This window comes from Eubalaena glacialis, chromosome 15 (assembly GCF_028564815.1).
Source record: "Eubalaena glacialis isolate mEubGla1 chromosome 15, mEubGla1.1.hap2.+ XY, whole genome shotgun sequence".
Lineage (NCBI taxonomy): Eukaryota > Metazoa > Chordata > Mammalia > Artiodactyla > Balaenidae > Eubalaena > Eubalaena glacialis.
Window position 1 is genome coordinate 75942227 of NC_083730.1, and position 19005 is coordinate 75961231.

At 41.5% G+C, this 19005-nt stretch overlaps 1 long non-coding RNA gene across 1 annotated transcript; it reads left to right on the top strand.

Moving 5' to 3' along the window:
- Window positions 1–508: 508 nt before the first annotated feature.
- LOC133075364 (uncharacterized) lies at window positions 509–10842 on the top strand. Its single transcript, XR_009697354.1, has 4 exons — window positions 509–554; window positions 4770–4877; window positions 9669–9720; window positions 10642–10842. It is a non-coding gene; the product is annotated as an uncharacterized LOC133075364 (long non-coding RNA).
- Window positions 10843–19005: the final 8163 nt, after the last annotated feature.

Here is a 19005-nt window from a genome sequence, read left to right on the forward strand (position 1 = left end):
GGTACAGCCACTATGGAAAACAGTATGGCAGTTCCTCAAGAAATTACAAATGGAATTACCATTTGATCTAGCAGTCTGAGTCGTGAGTATATATCCAAAAGTATTAAAACTAAGATCTCAAAAGAGAGATTTGCATATCCGTAGTCTTTGCAGCATTGTTTGTAATAGCCAGGAGGCAGAAGCAATCTAAATCTCCATCAACAGATGAGTAGATTTTTAAAAATGTGGTATATACATACAGTGTGGACATCCTAGTGGTTATGAGGTGATAGTTCATTGTGATTTGCATTTCCCTTAATTACAGTAAGTCCCCTACATATGAGCCTTCAAGTTGTGATCTTTCAAACCCTGCCCTAAGGAGTAGTGATTGAAATACCATCAATTTCCTATTTTCAAGAAGTCTGTTGGTTCTTTCAAACCTTGATCCTCATTTGTTCTCTTGGATTCCAGATGGGTAACTCTCTCTTTGCCACTGACATCGTCAGCAGTCACTTCACGTGGCTGGTGGAGACAGGAGTGGCTTTGGCATCGTCATTGCAACTTTTAACTGGAATGTAAGTGACATCACAGGATTTTTCCTTTGAATCAAGACCAGATACTGGTACATTTTTCCATGAGTCCATACAGGATAAACTTCTCTTACTCTTCAAATAAGTCACCAGCTTTTAAGTGTATACAATTTAAGGAAAACCTCAGTTTGGATCAGGGTAGACAGTAGTGTCCTGGAGTTGGAGAATCAACAGCACAATGACATTTCAGGACCACGGAGAGCAACACTTCCCAAGAGACATGAGTATTTGCAGTTGCCCTGACTTTTGTTACCTTGTGTTCAAGGTTAGCCTTTTTAGGTCCTTAGTTGAGAAAACAGGCAGGATAATAATTATGACACACTGAAATGAGCTTCTCATCTTTTCTAAAACCTAATTTTGTTTTTGTTTCTTTTGCCGGGGGCCTCTGGGGCCTAATCACTGGACTTGTGGTTGGCCTCATTTGTATGGTCACAGAGGCTGCCTGTGGAATGGGGAGTCGCTTGGCTGCCAGTGACTGTCCCAAGATTATCTATGGAGTACACTCTCTGTACTTTGCCGTCATTCTTTTTCTTGTGTCCAGCCTGGTTGTCTTGGGAATCTTCCTGATAACGAAATCCATTTCTGATGCACATATGAGTAATGAGGAATGACTTTGTGCTCATTTAAAAATATGGGTTCTTTGCCTTCTAAAGCTAAAACTGTATACAAGTCTCGGGCAATGGAAACACAGCACACAAATCACTACAGCTACAAGGAACCTAAGAGATTACCTTTAGTTATTCAACTAAACTCTTTACACCTAGTATGTGCAAAGCACCAGTGAATAAAGAAATAAGGGATTAGGAAATGGGCTTCATCCAAAAAAATTTTTTTTTACAGTGCAACTGAGAGGTCAGTCTATACAATTGTTATAGAATCCTCAGAAGAGGATAGGATTGCCCAAGAGACCAAGAAAGACTTCACAGCAGAACTATCACCAGGGCTGGACCTGTTTGGGGGTAATTAGGATTTCACCTACAGCATGAACACTGACATAGAGATGAAATAGCACACACTATCAGGGAGCAGAAAAAATAAAAACAGGGCAATGAGATACAGTTCTTGCCTTACAGATTGGCAAAAAAAAATTTTTTTTAATATGAAAAATGTCCAGTATTGGTGAGGATATGGGAAATACTCACTCTCTAAAACTGTTGGTGAGCATATGAAATTGTATAATTTCTAAGAGGGAAATTGGGCAGTCTTTATCAATTTTAAAATTCCCATACCCTATGAGTCAAAAAAATCCTACTTGCAGGCATCTATTATGTAGTAATACTAGTACACATAGGAAAAAATATATGCATGAGAATTTTCATTGTAGAAAGATTTCTAGTGGAAAAAAATGTGAGCAACCCAAATTTCCATCACCCGGGGCATAGGTAAGCAAATAATAGTACATTGAATATTATGCAGCTATTCAAAAGCATGAAGGAGCTCTGTTACTGGCTTTGAAAAATGGTTAAGCAGAAAAACCCACTTGCATAATTACATAATAATAATACCACATTCTGAAAATAAATTATGTGTAGGCATGTATGTTCATCTAAACCTAGAAAAGATGTTAAACCATATACACCTGAAACTTTCAACAAGAGATATCTCTAGGAGAGGCACCATTGGGGACCATTAGTGTTATGGACATAACCTAGCTGTGCAATTATAAAAAAAATCCGAGGATGATATATTTTTAGCAGGACTGGAAAGTACACGGTCCATGTTAGAGCAAGAATTCAAGGAGCCTGAAGAAAAGAGTTTTTGCAAAGAAATTGGATTTAGCATAAGAAATGCTATGATTAAGAACTTATGACTAAAAAAAAAGTTATGACTGAGAACCATAAACAAAATGAAAAGACAACCTATGGAATGGGAGAAAATATTTGCAAGAGCTTTATTTCCAAAATATACAAACAACTCATACAACTCAACAACAAAAAAACAACCCAACTGAAAAATGGGCAGAAGATCTAAATAGACATTTCTCCAAAGAAGACATACAGATGGCCAATAGGCACATGAAAAGATGCTCACTTTGTTATAAAGCAGAAACTAGCACACCATTGTAAAGCAATTATACTCTAATAAAGGTGTTTAAAAAAAAATGAAAAGATGCTTAACGTCACTAATTATTAGAGAAATGCAAATCAAAACTACAATACGATGAGGTACCACCTCATACCAGCCAGAATGGCCATCATTAAAAAATCTACAAATAACAAATGCTGAAGAGGGTGTAGAGAAAAGGGAACCCACCTACACTGTTGGTTGGAATGTATTAATAAGTTGGTGCAGCCACTATGGAAAACAGTATGGAGGTTCCTCAGAAAACTAAAAATAGAATTACCATATGATCCAGCAGTCCCACTCCTGGGCATATATCTGGACAAAACTATAATTCAAAAAGATAAATGCACCCCTGTGTTCATAGCAGCACTATTCACAATAGCCAAGACATGGAAACAACCTAAATGTCCATTGGCAGATGAATGGATAAAGAAGATGTGGCACATATATACAATGGAATACTACTCAGCCATAAAAAAGAATGAAATAATGCCATTTGCAACAACATGGATGCAACTAGAATTATCATACTAAGTGAAGTAAGTCAGAAAGTGAAGGACAAATACCATATTATATCACTTATATGTGTAATCTAAAATGCAGCACAAATAAACCTATCTATGAAACAGAAACAGACTCACAGACGGAGAACAAACTTGTGGTTGCCAAGGGGAAGGGCGGTGAGGGAAGGATGGACAGAGTTTGGGGTTAGTAGTTGCAAAATATTACATGTAGAATGGATAAACAACAAGGTCCTACTGTATAGCATAGGGAACTATATTCAATATCCTGTGATAAACCATAATGGAAAAGAATATAAAAAAGAATGTATATATGTATAACTGAATCACTCTGCTGCACAGCAGAAATTAACACAACATTGTAAATCAGCTATACTTCAATAAAAAATAAATTTAAAAAAAGCTATGACTGAAAATCTTGGAAATAAGGAGAACACATATGCTTGTTATGTCAGTAACAACTAAGGAAGCCAATTACAAGTTCTAGTAAAATAAGTCTGTGCAAGAAAGTCATGGGCCAAATAAGAGGCCAATTAAAATGAGGCATGACTTTGAGCCTGTGATGGGTTATAAATTTAGAAAACCATTTGATACTTGGATGGAACAATTTCCTTAGAATGACCCAGGACTGGTATTTCATTGTGTCCAATGGAATATTATTCCATTGTGTGTGTGTGTGTGTGTGTGTGTGTGTGTGTGTGTATGACATATATATATATATATATATATATATATATATATATATATATAACATTTTCTTTATTCATGCGTCTGATGATGGAGATATATAAGTTACTTCTATGGATTAGCTGTAGTGATTGATGCTGCTATGAACATGGGTGTACAAATATCTCTTTGAGATCTTGCTTTCAATTCATTTGGGTATACACCCAGAAGTGAAGTTGCTGGGTCATGTGGTAATTCTATTTTAAATTTTTTAGTAACCACCACACTGTTTTCCATAGTGGCTGCAGCATTTTACATTCCCACCAACAGTGCACAAAGTTTCCAATTTCTCCACATCCTCACCAACACTTGTCTTTTGTTTCTTTGATAGTAACCATTCTGATGGATGTGAGGTGGCGCCTCCTTGTAGTTTTGATTTGCATTTCACTAATGATTAGTAATGTTGAGCATCTTTTCACATGCTTGTTGACCATTTGTATACACTTTTGAAAAAATGTTTATTCAACTCCTTTGCCCATTTTTGAATGGTGACATTAGTTTTTTGTTATTGGATTATAAGAGTTCCTTATATATCCTGAGTAGTAACCTCTTATGAATGATTTGCAAATATTGTCTCCCATCCCTTGGGTTACCTTTTTCACTCTGTTGATTGTGTCCTTTGATGCACATTAAGTTTTTAATTTTGATGTAGTCATTTATCTATTTTTATTTTGTTGCCTGTGCTTTTGGTGTCACATCCAAGAAATCATTGCCAAACCCAATGTCATGTAGCTTTTGCCCTGTATTCTTCGAGTTTTATAGGTTTAGCTCTTACGTTTAGATATTTGATCAGTTTTGAATTAACTTTTGTATATGGCATAAAGTGAGAATCCAACTTTATTTATAATTCCATGAATATTTGTGGCTTTTCTCCTTATTTCTCCCCCAGCCTTGGCCATTACACAAGGTTCCCACTCACTGCCCGTGTGGATGCCTCCTCCGAAGCAGCTTGTCTGTACCTGGGATGAAGAGCCACTAGGTGACGCTGTTGTCACTCGTGAGTATCGGCGACGATAAATCTACACTAGCCTCTGTAGCAAGGGCTTTAATTTACATAGGTTAAATCATTTAATCCTCACAATGACCCGGAGAAGGAGACAGGCACAGAGAGGCAAAGTTGCTTACCCAAAGTCACACAGCTAGGAAGTATCAGAGACAAGATTCAAATCCATAAGCCAGGGGCAGAAGGTTTCTACAGTGAAATTGTCAGTGTACAAACAACAGCTGTCCCTGCCCGGGAAAGGCCTTGTTTTTTTTTAGGTCTGAAATTAGGTCCTTCCTATCCTTTAGGTGTTAAGATGGTTTTTATTTTCATTTTTTAATTTATTTATTATTTTTGGCTGCCTTGGGTCTTCGTTGCTGCCCGCGGGCTTTCTATAGTTGCGGAGAGCGGGGGGCTACTCTTCGTTGCGGTGTGCGGGCTTCTCATCACGGTGGCTTCTCTTGTTGTGGAGCACGGGCTCTAGGCGTGCGGGCTTCAGTAGTTGTGGCACACGGGCTCAGTAGTTGTGGTTCGCGGGCTCTAGAGCTCAGGCTCAGTAGTTGTGGCACACAGGCTTAGTTGCTCCGCGGCGTGTGGGATCTTCCCAGACCAGGGCTCGAACCCGTGTCCCCTGCATTGGCAGGCGAATTCTGAACCACTGCACCACCAGGGAAGTCCCGGTTTTTCTTTTATGAAATGATGGAGACAGTGGATATGTGGTGGTTTTTTGCGTCCTTAATAACCAAAACTAAAAATTTCCAGGAATTCCCTGGTGCTCCAGTGGTTAGGACTCCATGCTTTCACTGCTGAGGGCACAGGTTCAATCCCTCGTCTGGGAACTAAGATTTTGCAAGCCACGTAGCACAGCCAGAAAAAAAAATTTTTACTATCCAATACATATTCCCCTGCAATTTTCAGGCCCCAAATATGCAAGATCAGGGACCATTTCCCTTAATGAACAAGCTATGGTGTTCAGTTAGGAAATTCAAGTGTGTACAACAATTCTGTTGGTCACCCAGTCCAAGTGGAATACAATCAGTAATGTGGCACATATATTTATAAATGCACCAAACAATGAGAAATATAACAAAAAATTTTTTGTATCATACCCAAAGCAATAATTTATGAAGAGGAAGAGATAAATTTCAAACAGAATCAATGATTAGGCTCTTGGATTATTTGATAATCAAGTTAAGAAGAGGAGTAAACCCTAACATATTGAAGGAATATACAAATTTCTGACCAGTTTCACAAGAAATCAGGATAACAGAAAACTATAGGTTTTCATTATAGGTTATTAGCATTTTTTATGTATATTTATTTTTTACCTTTTAAAAAAAATTATATTTCATTTACAGTGTTGGGTTAGTTTCAGGTGTACAGCAAAGTGATTCAGTTATACATACATATATATGTTTTTTTCAGATTGTTTTCCATCTATGTGGAAAGAAAAACAGGTCTTTTTGAATCAGGAGTTTGTGACAAACCACAGCAAGGCATTCATGTGGCATTAAGACGTTTAAAAAAATTAATCCTGTAGGTGGATAGTTGTGGCTTCCTCAGTATCACTGTGGGATTCCTCTTCTAAATGACAGTAAAACCACTTTTGTACACCACCACCCATATGTGCAAGTGTAAGGCCATCTTCCTAGGAATAATTGTTCAATTTGAGTTTAATTTCCTTACCATTTGTTTTCCTGATTTCACAGGGTCACCCCTTTAAGCCTCCAAAAATCACATTAACTGGATCCTTTTTTTTTTAAACATCTTTATTGGAGTATAATTGCTTTACAATGGTGTGTTAGTTTCTGCTTTATAACAAAGTGAATCAGCTATACATATACATATATCCCCATATCTCCTCCCTCTTGCGCCTCCCTCCCACCTTCCCTATCCCACCCCTCTAGGTGGTCACAAAGCACCGAACTGATCTCCCTGTGCTATGTGGCTGCTTCCCACTAGCTATCTATTTTACATTTGGTAGTGTATATATGTCCATGCCACTCTCTCACTTCATCCCAGCTTACCCTTCCCCTGCCCCATGTCCTCAAGTCTATTCTCTATGTTCCAAAATATAGTAGAGGGAGGAACACTCCCAAACTCATTCTACGAGGCCACCATCACCCTGATACCAAAACCAGACAAAGATGTCACAAAGAAAGAAAACTAAAGGCCAATATCACTGATGAGCATAGATGCAAAAATCCTCAACAAATACTAGCAAACAGAATCCAACAGCACATTAAAAGGATCATACACCATGATCAAGTGGGGTTTATCCTAGGAATGCAAGGATTCTTCAATATACGCAAATCAATCAATGTGATAAACCATATTAACAAATTGAAGGAGAAAAACCATATGATTATCTCTATTGAGATAATATTGATTACCTATTGAGATGCAGAAAAAGCTTTCGACAAAATTCAACACCCATTTATGATAAAAAACCCTCCAGAAAGCAGGCACAGAGTGAACTTACCTCGACATAATAAAGGCCATATATGACAAACCCACAGCCAACATCGTTCTCAATGGTGAAAACTGAAACCATTTCCTCTAAGATCAGGACGAGACAAGGCTGCTCCTAACAAAGGCTTTGATGCTAATCCTAACTAAGGCCTGACACTACTGCTAACTCAGGCCATGGCACTAATCCTATCTCAGGCCCTGACACTGTCCCTAACTAAGGACCTGACACTACTCCTAACAGGCCCTGACACGATAACTAACAAAGGCTCTGATGCTAGTCGTAACTAAGGCCCTGACACTGTCCGTAAGTAAGGCCTTGACACTACTACTAACTCAGGACCTGATACTGTCCCTATCTAAGGCCCTGACAGTACACCTAACTCTGGCCATGACACTGACCCTAAATAAGGCCTTGACACTGCTTCTAACTCAGGCCCTGACACTGTCCCTAACTAAGGCCCTGACACTACTCCTAACTCAGCCCCTGACACGATTCCTAACATAGGCTCTGATGCTAGTCGTAACTAAGGCCCTGACACTGTCCCTAACTAAGGCCTTGACACTACTGCTAACTCAGGCCCTGACACTGTCCCTAACTAAGGCCCTGACACTACTCCTAACTCAGCCCCTGACACGATTCCTAACATAGGCTCTGATGCTAGTCGTAACTAAGGCCCTGACACTGTCCCTAACTAAGGCCTTGACACTACTGCTAACTCAGGCCCTGACACTGTCCCTAACTAAGGCCCTGACACTACTCCTAACTCAGCCCCTGACACGATTCCTAACATAGGCTCTGAAGCTAGTCGTAACTAAGGCCCTGACACTGTCCCTAACTAAGGCCTTGACACTACTGCTAACTCAGGCCCTGACACTGTCCCTAATTAAGGCCCTGACACTACTCCTAACTCAGGCCCTGCTAGTCCTAACAGGGCTTTGAGAAGGATAGGTGTTAGCTCGTCTCTAAATGTTTGATAGAATTCACCTGTGAAGCCATTTGGTCCTGGGCTTTTGTTTGTTGGAGATTTTTAATCACAGTCTCAATTTCAGTGCTTGTGATTGGTCTGTTTATATTTTCTATTTCGTCCTGGTTCAGTCTCAGAAGGTTGTGCTTTTCTAAGAATTTGTGCATTTCTTCCAGGTTGTCCATTTTATTGGCATACAGTTGCTTGTAGTAATCTCTCATGATCCTTTGTATTTCTGCAGTGTCCGTTGTTACTTCTTTTTCATTTCTAATTCTATTGATTTGAGTCTTCTCCCTTTTTTTCTTGATGAGTCTGGCTAATGGTTTATCAATTTTGTTTATCTTCTCAAAGAACCAGCTTTTAGTTTTATTGATCTTTGCTATTGTTTCCTTCATTTCCTTTTCATTTATTTCTGATCTGATCTTTATGATTTCTTTCCTTCTGCTAACTTTGGGGGTTTTTTGTTCTTCTTTCTCTAATTGCTTTAGGTGTAAGGTTAGGTTGTTTATTTGAGATGTTTTTTGTTTCTTGAGGTAGGATTGTATTGCTACAAACTTCCCTCTTAGAACTGCTTTTGCTGCATCCCATAGGTTTTGGGTCATCGTGTTTTCATTGTCATTTGTTTCTAGGTATTTTTTGATATCCTCTTTGATTTCTTCAGTTATCTCTTGGTTATTAAGTAGTGTATTATTTAGCCTCCATGTGTTTGTATTTTTTACAGATTTTTTCCTGTAATTGATATCTAGTCTCATAGCGTTGTGGTCGGAAAAGATACTTGATATGATTTCAATTTTCTTAAATTTACCAAGGCTTGATTTGTGACCCAAGATATGATCTATCCTGGAGAATGTTCCATGAGCACTTGAGAAGAAAGTGTATTCTGTTGTTTTTGGATGGAATGTCTTGTAAATGTCAATTAAGTCCATCTTGTTTAATGTATCATTTAAAGCTTGTGTTTCCATATGTATTTTCATTTTGGATGATCTGTCCATTGGTGAAAGTGGGATGTTAAAAGTCCCCTACTATGATTGTGTTACTGTCGATTTCCCCTTTTATGGCTGTTAGCATTTGCCTTATGTATTGAGGTGCTCCTGTGTTGTAACTTGATCTTTTAAGGCCCACGTAGCTTCCCCAAATTGTCTTTTGAGCTTCAAAATTAAGTTGTTGAGAGAACTCCTCCTGCCCAGGAATTCTTAAGAACTCCCTATTTCCTATGGGATAGTGGGCGGGGGGCTCACCTAAAAATAAGCCATGAAGGAGGTGCATCCAAGTGTCAGTGATGTGGTTCCCTGGTGAGCAGATTATTGTTTATGTGATGGTTCTTCTTTTGTTTTTTGTTTGTTTGTTTGTTTGTTGGGTTTTTTTGCAGATCTGCCCCAGATATGAGCTGCCCCTTTGCAGCACTCAGCATTACAGCAGAAGTGAGTGGGTCCCTGAGAACTACAAGCTGCTATGGGGGAAGCGTGGCCTGAACACCTGGGGCCCCCCTCACCAAAACACCTCCATAGTGACCACAGGACCCGGCACTAAGAATAACCCTGTGTTTGCAGGCACGATTGCTCCTGCCTTAAGTCAGAACCTGGAGGTGCTCCAAGGCAGAGCCCTCTTGTTGCAAGTAGGGAGCCCGGTGACACCAAAGGCAAAGCTATGCTGAGATGTAGGCTCTGGCCTTTGCTACCGGTGGTCCTGCTTCTGCCGAGGGCACAGTGAGGAGCAGCCTTGTCATTAGGGTCCCCTTATCACCTGCCCAGGCTCTTTTGGACACAGAACTGTCGGGCCATCACCCAGCTCACTTTCCTCTGGTTCAGGATCCACACTTCTGGAGTCTAGGAAGCAAAAGCCGACCTGAAAGAACAGTTTGCTTGAGAAGCAGCCAGAGCTCGGGTTCCTGTATCCTGGACCTTGCTTCTGCTCTGTCTTCATTTCTTTTATAATTTTTAAAAATTAATTAATTTATTTATTTATTTTTGGCTGCGTTGGGTCTTTGTTGCTGTGCACAGGCTTTCTGTAGTTGCGGAGTGCGGGGGCTACTCTTTGTTGCGGTGCGCAGGCTTCTCATTGCAATGCTTTCTCTTGTTGTGGAGCACGGGCTCTAGGTGCTCGGGCTTCAGTAGCTGTGTCATGCAGGCTTCAGTAGTTGTGATTCGCGGGCTGTAGAGCACAGGCTCTGTAGTTGTGGCGCATGGGCTTAGTTGCTCCGCAGCATGTGGGATCTTCCCGGACGAGGGCTCGAACCCGTGTCTCCTGCATTGGCAGGCGGATTCTTAACCACTGCACCACCAGGGAAGCCCTCTGTCTTCGTTTCTAACACAAATTTATCTCTCATTTGTGCATGCCTCCAGGAAACTGGAAACCCAAGACCTTGAAGGGCGTGTGAAGAGAAGGAGGCAGAATGAGGGCAAGCAGAAGATACCTCGTGCCCAGATCTTGGTTTCTAATGCCACACTCCAAAAGAAGAAACTAAGGCTTCCTGGAGAAGTAGCTGATTCACAAGGAGGCAAGATTCACAAAACAGGCCGGTACTTGCAATTCCTGCTGATACCCTACCCCATCATCTTTATTATTATCATTATTATTTTCTATTTTGTGAAAAGATAACATATGTTCATAATAATTTTTTAAAAAGCACACTGCTGGAGGGACTTCCCTGGTGGTCCAGTGATTAAGACTCCGTGCTCTCAATGCAGGAGGCACAGGCACGGGTTAAATCCCTGGTTGGGGAACTAAGATCCCACATGCCACGTGGTGCGGCCAAAAAAAACCCAAACGTACTGCTGGAAAGAGCACACAATTCAAAGTAAGTCTCCTTCCCATACATTAGTAAAGGGAGAAAGACCCATCGGCAAAGAGAACGGAGCCACACACAGCAAGAGAAAATCAATAACCTTCACACAGCCAGAGATGCTATTCGGCTTGTCCTTTTTTTCTGTCAAATCCGCCCCGCGTATCTTTCATCAATTTAAGTGACTCAGAGTGAGTGTCTTTCCTGTCCCAAGAGCCTTGACTGAGATCTGCTTTAGCAGCTCGATAACATAATTTTATCACTTCGGTAAATTAACGATCATATGTACTTACATGGCATGTACACCAAGAGTCTCCATAAACACGATGTCATTTGATTCTTATCTTCACAGGTGCACTGGGAGATAGATAGACAAGTAGAATTAACACCTCTCCCATTTTATAGATGAGAAAAATGAGGCTTAGAGGATAAGGAATGATGTTCAGAAGGCAATGCCTGTGGCACAGGAACCAGGACATCCTGGAGCCCTCAGAGACCATCTGGAACGCTTTTCTCTCCCACCTTCTCTAGGCCTCACTCATAGGCACACTCCTGAGCCACATACTCTTCTTTCTGCTTCAGTAGCAATGTTCACACCAAATAACTTCAGCCCTCTGGCTACAGCTGATTGGAGCAGATAGGGCCACCTGACCCAGGATAGAGTCAGTTCATTGGCTAGGCTAAGCCAATCAGATTTTGAAGTTTGGAGACTGGAGATGGGTTTTTTATAAATTTATTTATTTATTTTTGGCTGTGTTGGGTCTTTGTTGCTGAGTGTGGGCTTTCTCTAGTTGCGGCGAGCTGGGGCTACTCTTCGTGGCGGTGTGTGGGCTTCTCATTGCAGTGGCTTCTCTTGTTGCGGAGCACAGGCTCTAGGCATGTGAGCTTCAGTAGTTGTGGCACGTGGGCTCAGTAGTTGTGGCTCGTGGGCTCTAGAGCGCAGGCTCAGTAGTTGTGGCACGAGGGCTCAGTAGTTGTGGCTCTTGGGCTCTAGAGCACAGGCTCAGAAGTTGTGGCGCATGGACTTAGTTGCTCCGCGGCATGTGGGATCTTCCTAGACCAGGGCTTGAACCCATGTCCCCTGCATTGGCAGGTGGATTCTTAACCACTACGCCACCAGGGAAGTCCCTAGAGACTATTATTTCTTGAGCATTTTCTGTATGCCAGGAATATAGTGCTTGGCATCCATTTCATTCTCACAACAAGCTTATATTGATCATTATTGCCCCCATCTTATAAATGAGGAAACTGAAGTTCAGGAAGGTTAAGGGACATGATCAAGGTCACACAGCTGGCAAGTAGCTGAGTTGAAATTCAGTCTTGTGTATGTCTGACCAGAGACTGTGGTCTTAACCAGTATGTGGTGCTGCCTCCCTGAGTGGACCCCAGAGCTTTCTCAGCCACCCCACTTTCGATACCCCAGTATTCAACTTACTGACCAACATGTAATTCCCCAAATGTATCATACTGGCTGTCACCTCTGAACCCTGCATGTGTTATTCCTTCTGCTTTTCATGCCCTGGATCTGTCACCTCCTAACAGCCAGACTTTGAGCTTTGTTACTCCATCTCATTGACCTCAGTTTCCTTGTGTGTAGAATGGGAAACACTGATTGTAACCTTTACCTTGTAAGGACAATATGAGGATCAAGTGATGACTGTGAAACCACTTTATAAACTTTGGCAATACTCCCCCAAACTGTCTACAGATTAGTACAATCCTTAGGGAAAATCCCAACACCATTTTTGCAGAAATGAAAAAACTGATCCAAAAATTCATATGGAATATCAGGAGTCCCCAAATAGTCAAAACAATCTTTAAAAAGAACAAAATTGGTAGATTCACACTTCCTTACAGTTATCAAAACTGAGGTGCTGGAATAAGGATAGTTATATAGATCAGCTGAATAAAATTGGGGGCCCAGAAAGGATACCATACATCTATGATCAACTGGTTTTCAAGAGGCTGCCAAGACCATTCAATGGAGAAACAATAGTTTCTTTTTTTTTTTAATTGGAGTATAGTTGATTTACAATGTTGTGTTACTTTCTGCTGTACAGCACAGTGAATCAGTTATACATATACATATATCCACTCTTTTTTAGATTCTTTTCCCATATAGGTCATTACATAGTATTGAGCCCTGGCTATTGTAAATAGTGCTGCAGTGAACACTGGGGTGCATGTATCTTTTTGAACTATGGTTTTCTCTGGATATATGTCCAGGAGTGGGATTGCTGGATCATATGGTAGCTTTATTTTTAGAAACAATAGTTTCTTGAAAAAAGGGTACTGGGACAACTGGATATCCACATGCAAATGAAGTTGGACCCTTACCTCACACCATATATAAAACTTAACTCAAAATGGATTGGAGACTTAAATATAAGAGCTGTACCTATAAAACTCTTAGAAGAAAACATAGGGGCAAGTAGGCATAACCTTGGTTTTGGATATGGTTTCTTAGATATGGCATCAAAATCACAAGCAACAGGGACTTCCCTGGCGGTCCAGTGGTTAAGACTCCATGCTTCCAATGCAGGGGGCACAGGTTTGATCCCTGGTTGGGGAACTAAGATCCCACATGCCCTGTGGAGTGGACAAAAAAAAAATTTTTTTTTAATCACAAGCAACAAAAGAAAAAACACATAAAATAGACTTTATAAAAATTTAAAACTTTTTTTGCACTATCTCAATAGGCTGCTATCAAGAAAGAGAAAAGATAGCCCACAGAATGGAAGAAAATATTTGCAAGCCATATATGTAATAAGAGTCTAGTATCCAGAATACATAAAGAATTCATACAACTCACCAACAAAAAGACAATTCAATTTAAAATGAGCAAAAGACTAGAATAAAACTTCTCCAAAGAAGTTATACAAATGGCTCACAAGCATATGAAAAGATGTTCAACATCATTAGTCATTAGGGAAATGCAAATCAAAATCGCAATCAGATACCACTTCACACCCACTAGGATGAGTATAATTTTTAAAAAGGAAAATAAGTTTTGGCAAGGATGTGAAAAAATTGAAATCCTTGTACATTGCTGGTAGGAATACAAAATGGTACAGTCACTATGGAAAAGAATATGGAGGTTCCTCAAAACGTTAAGCATAGAATGACCATGTGACCCATGTCTTAGTCAGTTTGGACTGTTACAACAAAATACCATAGACTAGATGGCTTATAAACAACAGAAATTTATTTCTCACAGTTCTGAAGACCAGAAAGTCCAAGATCGAGGCACTGACAAATTCAGTGTCTGGTGAGAGCCCACTTCCTGATTCATAGATGGCTATCTTCTTGCTGTGTCTTCACGTGGTGGAAGGGGCCAAAGAGCTCTCTGGGGTCTCTTATAAGGGCACTTATCTCATTCATGAGGGTTCCATCCCCCTGACCTAATCACCTTCAAAAGGTCCTACCTCCAAATACTGTCACCCTGGGGATTAGGTGTCAACACATAAATTTGAGGGGAACATCAACACTCAGTCTACAGCACCCAGCAATTACACTCCAAGTTAAATAAAAATATTTGTCCACATAAAATCTTGTACACCGAAGTATACAGCACTATCCATAGCAGCATTATTCACAACAGCCAAAAGGTGGAAACAATCCAAATGTCCATCCACTAATGAATGGAGAAACAAAATGTGGTATGTCCATAAAATGGAAATTCTTAAGCCATAAAAAGGAATGAAGTACTGATACATGCTACAACATAGATGAATCTCAAAAATATGGTATGTCAAAGAAGTTGGACACAAGGCTACCTACTGGATCATTTAACTTACATGAAATCTCCAGAACAGGCAAACTGATAGGTACAAAAAGCAGATTAGTGGTTGCCAAAAGTTGGGGGAAGGGGGAAATGTGGAGTGACTGCTTAATGGGCACAGGGTTTCCTTTTGAGATGAAGAAGTGTTCTGGAACTAGAGAGTGGTGATGGCTTCAGCACATTGTGAATGTACTAAATGCCACTGAATCGTCCACTTTAAAATGGTTAGAATGGTGAATGTTACGTGACTGTTACCACAGTAAATTAAAAAGGCTTGCTGATGGATAGAATGTGGGATGAGAAGGTAAGAAGGAAATCAAGACTCTCCTGGGTTTTTTTAGGGAGTTATGGACTGGAGGAGCCTTAAGTACTCACTGTGTTACAGTCTCCACCACATCCATTCTCTTCTTTGTCTAGGCATGCTCATTCCCACCCCAGGGGCTTTGCACCTGCTCTTCCATGTGCCTGGAATGATCTAGATGTATATTTATTGACATAGAGAGATGTTCATTTTTAAGTGAAAAAGCAGGTCACTTTCTTTTACAAATGTTCATGGAAACAGATGAACACATTACATAGAATAATTTTATCAGCAAGGTGTTTTCAACTGCAAGTAAGAGAAAACTCTAGGTCAATGACTTCACAATAGGGTCATGCCGTTGTGCCAGTAATCAGTGTATTGCTTTTCAACTCCAAATTCTTTCTTCCATAGTGAATAGAAGTGTTCAGGGGTCTTTAGCCATAAGCCACAGAAGCTGACTTTGGCTAACTTAAGCAGAAGGCAATAAATTGGAAGAAAAACGGGCATTCCCGGAGTCCAAGGGAGGCTCCTCCATAATAATCAAGACTGCATTAAGGTTGTCTTTTCGGGTTCGAGCCCTGGTCTGGGAAGATCCCACATGCCGCGGAGCAACTGGGCCCGGGAGCCACAACTACTGAGCCTGCACGTCTGGAGCCTGTGCTCCGCAACAAGAGAGGCCGCGATAGTGAGAGGCCCGCGCACCGCGATGAAGAGTGGCCCCCGCTTGCCACAACTAGAGAAAGCCCTCGCACAGAAACGAAGACCCAACACAGCCATAAAAAATAAATAAATAAATAAATAAATTTATTAAAAAAAAGATTGTCTTTTATACTGAGCACGATGCTGAGTTTTCTCAGTAGAGGGCGCTAAAGAGACACTGCAGGAGAAACAGGCCTTTCGCACTGGTTCCCGCAGCTGCACCAATGGTCAGCAGCACAGGTATGAGGCAAAGCCTGGGTAGCCGTGAGTCAGATGGTGGAATTCTCAGACCCTGAGGAGGGCTTTGGGATCTTTCCAAGCTGATCTTAGGTGATGGCGCCCCTAGTGGTGAGCGGTCTAACTTCAGCGGGGAGAGCCAAGCTCCTGGTTCAGAAACCTGAGCAAATCCAGGTCCCATAGATGCCCATCTTCCTGTTGCTACTAAAGCAAGCTTCATCAAGTCCTTCTTTTTGGATGAAAAGCTCCAGGTTTTCAAGGAGGGACCATCACAGGTCACCTATCCATGCCTAGTGCTTGGCAGAAGGAAAAACATGGGTTTTGAGAAATGGCTCCCCACAGTGGGGCCTGGGCATCCTACTTTTCTAAAGTACCGCAGTTATCCTAGGGGCACAGTCAAGGATAGATAGAACCACTGGATCAATCTCTTGAGCCCTGAGGTCAGAATTCTGGCTGCTGTTCACTTGGTGTGTTACCTTTTTTTTTTCTTTTGCCAAGAGGCAACTGTTTCTCATACTCTGGGCACCTGCACTGGAGATAGTGGGGTGGGGGGAGTGTGATTGAGACTCCCCTCCCACAGAAGGAGCAGGCTGTGTGACCCAGGCCAGACCAATCAGATGCTCCCTCTCTGGAACAGGGCCTTAAATAGATGGAGCTCCTCTCACCTGAGTGGTGGTGCTCTAAAACATACAGTCTTTGTCAGACGGCTATTCCCAAGAGTCTCTTTCTGGCCTTCCAGAGCTGCCTTGGTTTCATCCCATTTCTGAGTCTTCCAGCCTCCTTTGGACTCTGGGAATGCCCATTATCCTTCCAGTCTATTCCCTTTTGCTAAGTTAGCCAAAGTCAGCACCTGTGGCTTATGGTCAAAGGCCCCTGACACTGACAAATGGAAAAGAGGGGACTCTGGATCCACGGCTGCAGGGAGAGGGCACACTCTGAGCTGTCCTCAGTCCTTCTGAAAGGAAAACTGAATAGTGGGGGGCCCTCTGGGGCAGGATGCAAATCCTAAAGTGGACTTCAAGGCCTTACAGGACCTTGGCCCACCATTGTGCTCCTTGTTTGTGCCACTCCAGCCCCACTGGCCTCTCAGCTTGTCATCACACTCAGTGGGCGCACTCCCACCTCAGGGTCTTTGCACTTGCTGTTGTTCCCTTTGCCTGGAATGCTCTTCCTCCAGAAATCCCCACAGCCTACTCCTTTGCCTTTGCTCAAATGACACCTCTTCAGTGGGGCCTCTCTCAGCTACCCCACTTCAAAATACAAAACCCACCCGTCTGGGCCCTCCCTCTCTGCTTTGCCTACTTAATTTTTCTCCAGAAGCTTCCATCATACTATAGCATCTGCTTATTTATTTTGTTGTCTATTCCCTAAGCCCCACAAAGTGAGGCATTTTGTCTGTCTTGCTCACTTCAGTATCCCCAGCACAGTAACCTGGCACATAGTAGGCGCTCAGTAAATATAGATCTGAGATGCATCCTGGGTGGATGCAGTCAGGAACCTGGTGGAAAAAACCTTGGTCCCAAAGAGCTCATTGCCTGCCCAGCCCTGGAGATCCTGGCTGACAGGTGCCCCTATTGGGGTCCTGCCAGGACCCCACTCTCCCAATGACCTGCATGTGGGAGAGGGAGCCCCTCAAGGCCTGGCATCTCCTGGATGGAGAACCAGTGTGCCTTGGAAGATTCTTAATAATACCACATACCTCAAAGATATGGCGGGTTCAGTTCCAGGTCATCACAAAAAAAGCATGAATAGTGAAATAAAGCAAGTCACACAAATGTTTCAGTTTCCCAGTGCTTATAAAAGTTATGTTTAGGGGGCTTCCCTGGTGGTGCAGTGGTTGAGAATCCGCCTGCTAATGCGGGGGACACGGGTTCGAGCCCTGGTCTGGGAAGATCCCACATGCCGCGGAGCAACTGGGCCCGTGAGCCACAGCTGCTGAGCCTGCGCGTCTGGAGCCTGTGCTCCGCAACGAGAGAGGCCGCGACGGTGAGAGGCCCGCGCACCGCGATGAAGAGTGGCCCCCGCTTGCCGCAACTAGAGAAAGACCTCACACAGAAACGAAAGACCCAACACAGCCATAAATAAATAAATAAATTAACTAATTAAAAAAAAAAAAAAAAAAGAACCAAGGGGCTGCCCAGCACCGATTAAAAAAAAAAAAAAAAAAGTTATGTTTACACTATACTGCAGTCCATTAAGTGTGCAATAGCATTATGTCTAAAAAAAATGGACATACCTTAATTTCAAAATACTTTATTGCTAAAAAATGCTGTCATCCAAGCCTTCATTGAGGAGTCAGTCTTTTTGCAGGTGGAGGGTTTGAAATATTGTGAGAATTACCAAAATATGACAGAGACACAAAGCCAATGAATGCTATCGGGAAAATAGCACCAATACACTTGCTAAATTCAGGGTTGCCACAAACTTTCCATTTGTAAAAAACAAAACAAAACAAAACCCACAATATCTGCAAAGTGCAATAAAGGGTATAAGACACAAGCAATACTTTAGCTGAAAATAGACTGAAATCTATAAGTTGATTGGGAAAATGTGAACACTGGATATTTGTTGTTATTAAGAATTTAGTGTTAATTTTTTAGGTCTGATAATGAGATTGGGTTTTGTTGTAAACAAAAAGAGTTCTTATATTTCAGAGATACATACTGAAGTATTTATAGATGAAATGATAATGGTGTCAGCGGGTAGGACACAAATGAGGTATAAAAAAGAAAAGATTGGCTGTATATTAATAACTGGGGATGGGTAAATCCGGTTTATTATGCTATTCTCTCTACTTTTATATATGTTTGAAAATGTCCATGGTAAAGTTTTTAAAATGAAAAAAAAAAAAAAAGCAAAGCAGAATAAAACGAGGTTATGCCTGTAATAATAATAATAATAATAAC